Raw genomic sequence first — 6,490 nt, 5'->3', positions numbered from 1 at the left:
TATCTCAAAGAGAAAGATGAACATAAAAAGTCAGTTGCTCACACTGAAGCGGCAGACATGATAAGAAAGACGTTTTGATGGGAAAATGAAGCACCATTTGAGCCCACTGCTCATGTCTTCAGGAGACCTTACTACACTGTAAACATGGATCAGCCATACAAGAGCACAAGAGCCTGAATGACCTGCAAGAAGTGAATGGGGTAGAGCTGGGGCAATTGCTCTGAAGCAGAACTGTCTGCAATGACAGCATAGAGCATGTCTTCATAGAAATAAAGGGGGAAATTGGTCTTGCAGAAATCTGACACCAAATCTGAGATCTCTGTATTACTACTATACAGTATACTATACTACACTTTTGCTTAAAAATAATCTCTTATCACTTTTTAAATAAATAAATAAAATAAAAGGCCAGTGTTGATGATATTATGAATCCAGTAGCATTTCCTTTGGCTTTGGTGGAGTTAGGCAAAGCATCAGAACATAGAAGGAGATAATCAAATATTTGCTGTGTTACAGAATTACTGATCGAGATCTTTGTCCCTTTTTGTAGATAGGGCTGCGAGAGATTCCTGCCTGCAACCTTGGAGAAGTCGCTGCCAGTCTGTGTAGACAATACTGAGTTAGATGGACCAATGGTCTGACTCAGTATATGGCAGCTTCCTATCTTCCCATGGTGCAAAAGTCATGCTAGGCGTCACAGCTGGGGTGGCCAAACTGGTATTGAGAAATCAGTCCACATGATGGGTAAGAGGGTGGAACAAGTGTCCTGCCCAGCTTGCAGAGCTGTGTGCACTCTTGGTTTTCAGTCATGTGCTAGTGAAAACCTAGATAGGAGAGGGGGAGTGATCACCTGTGAGATGGGAGCTGAGGAGGACAGCTTTCCCTCCTACCTTGTTAAAAGGCTGGATACAAGTGCTTGATAGGGTGGTGCTGTATTACCCAGCTCCTATCTCACAGGTGATTATCCCCGCTCCCTTCCTACTACTACAACAAATATTTATATACCTCACTTCAACCAAAGTTCACAAAGCGGTTTACATAGGAAAATAAAGAATACATAAATAAAATGATCCCCTGTCTCCAAGGGGCTCACAATCTAAAAGAAACATAAGGCAGATACCAGCAACAGCCACTGGAGGGATGCTGTGCCGGGGCTGGATAGGGCCAGTTGCTCTCCCACTGCAAAATATAAGAGAATCACCACTTTAAAAGATGTCTCCTATCTAGCTGTTTGCTAGCACATGATTGAAAACCAGGAACAGCTCCCAAAGCTGGCTTGTTCGTTTGCCCTACCCTCTTACCGATCCTGTGAACTCGCTTAATGACTTCCCTACTGCCATTGATTGAACACTGGACATTAATGGGAGTACAAATTATTTCAGATAGTTTATGCTTATTTGCAGACAGTCAACAACAAAAAAAGCCCATGAGCTTAGGGCCCATTCCAGCCAGCTGTACTCAGAACAATTGGAAGAGTTTTCAGTGCACAATGAGTAGCTTCAGTGTGCTGAGCTGCCAATGCGGTCTGGCAGGCTTACTCAACATTAGTGAAATATTTTGAAGAAGCCTCACAAGACCAGTCAAGGGACTGAAGGGAATGAGCAAAATTCCAAGGCTCCCTTTCAAAAGTATATTTGGTCCGTTTTGTTAAAAAAAATCTATCACGAATATTAGACATTCTAACTGAGCTGAAGAATTTGTCTGAACTATTACAAGACAGAGAAGTGATAATCCCGAAAGCGGACAACATGATGAAATTTATTTGCAGACAATAAGAACAGCCCTGCTGGATCAGGCCCAAGGCCCATCTAGTCCAGCATCCTGTTTCACACAGTGGCCTCCAGACGCCTCTAGGAAGCCCACAGGAGGGCATGCGCTCTCTCCTGCTGTTTCTCCCCAACAACTGATATTTAGAGGCATCTTGCCTCTGAGGCTGGAGGTGGCCTATAGCCCTCAGATTACTACTACTACTACTACGACGACGACGACGACAACTACAACTACTACAAATATTTATATACCATTCTTCAACCAAAGTTCTCAAAGTGGTTTACATAGAAAAATAAATAATACATAAATAAGACTAGTAATAATTGATAGACTTGTCCTCCATGAATTTATCTAAGCCCTTCTTAAAGCCATCCAGGCTGTTGGCTGTCACCATTTCTTGTGGCAGAGAATTCCATAGGTTAATTATGCATTGTGTGAAAAAGTACTTCCGTTTGCTGGTCCTAGATTTCCTGGCAATCAGTTTCATGGGATAATCCCTGTTTCTAGTGTCATGTGAGAGGGAGGAATATTTCTCTCTCTCCACTCTCTCCACATGATGCATAATTTTATATACCCCTATCATGTATCCTCTCAGTCTTCTTTTTTCTAAACTAAAAAGCCCCTGGTGTTGTAGCCTTACCTTATTGGGAAGGTGCTCCATGCCCCTGATCATCTTGATTGCCCTCTTCTACACCTTCTTAGGTTCTGTAATGTCCTTTTAAGTTATGGTAGACAGAACTGTAGACAGAACTTCAAATGTGGCAACACCATAGATTTGTATAAGGGCACTATGATACTAGCAGTTTAATTTTCAGTCCCCTTCCTAATGATTCCAAGCATGTAATTGGCCTTTCTTCTCACAGCTGCCATGCATTGTTGACATTTTCAACAAGCTGTCCGCCATAGCCCCAAGATCCCTCTCAGTCACCGAGAGCTCAGACCCCATCAGCATATATGTGACGCTGCAGCTTTTTTGCCCCAATATGCATCACTTTACACTTGCTTACATTGAAACGCATTTGCCATTTTGTTGCCTACCCCCAGGTTGGAGGGATCCTTTTGGAGCTCCTTGCAATTTGTTTTGGATTTCACTACCCGAAAGAGTTTGGTCATCTGCAAATTTGGCCACTTCACTGCTTACCCCAACTTCTAGATCATTTAGAACTTTCTAGATCCTTTGGAAGGGCGGTATAGAAATCGAAATATTATTATTTCTTGTTTACACCGTCAGACAGGTGTTATTGACTGGTTTGTTTTAGCCAGACATCGAGTCCTTCCCAAGGACCTGGGATGGCTGGATTTTATTGTCAATGTTGTTGCTGTTGTTATAGATATCGTCGCAGAATATAGGCTGTTCCCAGTAAAGCTGCTTTTTGTAATTGGCTGATGGTGATTTCTGTGGCCCCTATGGTGTTGAGGTGCTCTTCAAGGTCTTTTGGAACTGCACCCAGGGCGCCAATTGCCACTGGGATTATTTTGGTCTTTTTCTGCCACAGCCTTTCAATTTCAATTTGTAGATCTTTGTATTTTGTGATTTTTTTCTATTTATTTTTCTTCTATTCTGCTATCCCCTGGTATTGCTATGTTGATTATTTTGACTTGCTTTTATTTCTTCTCGACTACAGTTATATCTGGTGTATTGTGTGGCAGATGTTTGTCTGTTTGTAGTCGGAAGTCCCATCTTCATTTTCTACAACTTTTTCAATTTTATGGTCCCACCAATTCTTGGCTACGGGTAGCTTGTATTTTTTGCAGATGTTCCAGTGTATCATCCCTGCTACCTTGTCATGCCTTTGTTTGTAGTCAGTCTGTGCGATCTTTTTACAACAGCTGATTATGTGGTCCACGGTTTCATCTGCTTCTTTACAAAGGTGGCACTTGCTGTTTGTTGTTGACTTTTCTACTTTTGCTCTTATTGCATTTGTTCTTAGTGCCTGTTCTTGAGCAGCCAGTATTAAACTCTCTGTTTCTTTCTTCAAGTTGCCATTTTTAAGCCATTGCCAGGTCTTGGGGATGTCTGATTTTCCACTTATATTGTGCAAATATTGACCATGCAGTGGCTTATTTTTCCATTTTTCTGCTCGGTTCCTGACTTGTTCTTTCTTGTAGGCCTGCTTTGGTGTTGAATAGTTTGGTGTTGAATAGTTTCTCGTTATTGACCATTTGAAGTGCATCTGCTTCACTGTCCTTGATATATTCTTCAAGGCCTCTTTTCTCCTCCTCTGCTGTTTGATGGACTTGCAGCATTCCTCTTCCACCTGAGCTGCGAGGGAGGTATAGCCTTTCTACATCACTGCGGGGGTGCAGAGCATGACTGATGGTCATTATTTTCCTGGTCTTACAATCTAGCGTCTCTAGCTCTGCCTGGGTCCAGTCTATTATTCCTGCAGTGTATCTGATAACAGGTATAGCCCAGGTGTTTATGGCTTGTATGGTGTTCCCGCCATTGAGTTTGGACTTGAGGATTTTTCTAACTCCCCTGATGTATTCACTTCCCATTTTTCTTTTAACTTCAGTGTGTGAAATGTTATCAGCCTGGAGAATGCCCAAGTATTTGTAATGTTCTTTGTCTTCCAGGTTCTTGATGTTGCTTCCATTGGGCAGTTCTATTCCTTCTGTTTTTGTTATTTTTCCTCTGTTCATTAGTAATGCAGCACACTTGTCTAGTCCAAACTCCATTGATATATCACTACTGAATATACGGACAGTGTTTAGCAGTGATTCAATTTCTGACTGGGACCTCACAGAGTTGTGGAGCACTGCAGCTGAATACAGCCATGTTATATTGCTTTGAGTTCTTTGGAGGAAGAGTGGGATATAAATAAACAAACAAACAGAAGGTTGGCAGGCACAGAGAAAATTTCCACAATTACTGTGTCAGAATTCATTCAGGCCCTTGTTGGTAATATGCAGTGCAAGTTTGGGGAGGTCCGTTGGTGGCTATTCAGGGGCAGGCCTTCTTCACTGCTGCCCCAAGGCTTTGGAATATGCTCCCTGTCGATATAAGAGCCTCCTAATCTCTGACAACTTTTAAAAAGGCAGTTAAAACACATTTATTCATCCAGGCTTTTAATTAGACTTCTAGAATCCGTCATTGTTTTAAAATTGTTTTAAGGTTTTAATTTTTTTAATATGTGTTTTATTGTAAACTGTGCAGATATTTTATATATATATAGAGAAAGAGAGAGAGAGAGCGCACCACCTAGAGATACACATACCAGGTAGGATATAAGTATAATAAATAAATTAACATAATATAATATATACTAATAATATAAATAGTTTAAAAGATCAATATTTATTTAGCATATACATATGCTAAATATATAAATACATATTTGCCACTACCATTTACAAGGCCAATCAAAGCACAGCAGAAAACAGTGAAACTGCTTACCACAACCTGATTAAAAATGTGTCTGTGTTTATTTTGTTTGTTTGTTTGTTTGTTTGTTTGTTTGATTTATGTACCACCCTTCCCTTGGCAACACCACACAGAAAATCCTCAGTTTGGACATTGGTGCACTACATGACACTCTGAAGGTTCGTCACCATGAAACACCCCTGGGATTTATGGAATAGAAGTGTTGTGTAGGACGAGCTGTTTCTGATAAATGGTTCTGCACTGTAAACATTGCACTAGATGAAGTTCCACACCCATATTGGGATTGGAGATTACCTGTAGAAGCAAATATTTCACAGATAATTGCCACTAATGAAGACATTCTAGTCGAAATGCATTTGGCAAGACTGATTAGAAATTGGGACAATCAAGATTTGACACAATCTCTCAACCACAACGTGACATTGATACTACTTTGGAACATCCGTCAACACTCTTCCCATTTTTTGAGGACATGATATTTTAGACATGAACTATTGGATTCTATCTTTTTGGCTGGATACAGAGAGACTCTTTTATGAAATTTTATTGATCATTCATCTAGTTTATCAGAGTATATAGATGTATTCATTTGGATTTATTACATACAACCTAGTCTAGATAATTTTTAACCATCCAGTTTTATTACTATGATATTAAAATACTAGTATTAAGCTTTTGGATTCTTTGTTTATGCTTTGATATTGTTGAATCCAAACAGGGTTTTGTTTTTTGTTGGTACAATTTTAGACCATGACACTGAACACTCTTGCATGGACGTAAGCTCCATTGCTTTCTCCTTCTTCAGTCCAAAGTGTTCACATACTCTGAGGTGTCCCAAAACTCCAGTGTAAACCAATTTCCTTGGAGCTGTGGGAGCTCCCCAGGCTCAACAGATGCAGCAGTGATTTGTGTGTGCATCCCCGTTTAGCTATATACAGTGGCGCACCTAGCAGTGGGGCTCTCAGCTGCCCCCCCCCCGAACATTTGGAGGCCTCCCTGGGGACAGGAGGCCACGGACCAGATCCCCAAGGTCCATGGCAAAGTGTGCATCTGGCTATATAGAGCTATTTCCTCCTCAGAAAAAAAAGGGGAAGCCCATGCAGGTGAGAGAGTTTATGAATACTTTGGGAGTCCCCACACTTGCAAGAAACAACTGGACATCTGTAGCTATCACAAGAGTCTTCTAGGTATCAAAGCCTGGATTTTGACAGGATCTGCTTCCCTACCCACAGTACGAATACTAATACATTTTGTAACTGAAAAAAGGAAAAAGAAAAGAAAAACCCGGGAATGTACTAAGAATGATGGACCATTATCAGTATGAGCTCATTTTCA

This window comes from Hemicordylus capensis, chromosome 1, assembly GCF_027244095.1.
Source record: "Hemicordylus capensis ecotype Gifberg chromosome 1, rHemCap1.1.pri, whole genome shotgun sequence".
NCBI classification, from domain to species: Eukaryota; Metazoa; Chordata; class Lepidosauria; order Squamata; family Cordylidae; genus Hemicordylus; species Hemicordylus capensis.
Note: the sequence above shows the minus strand (reverse complement) of the source record.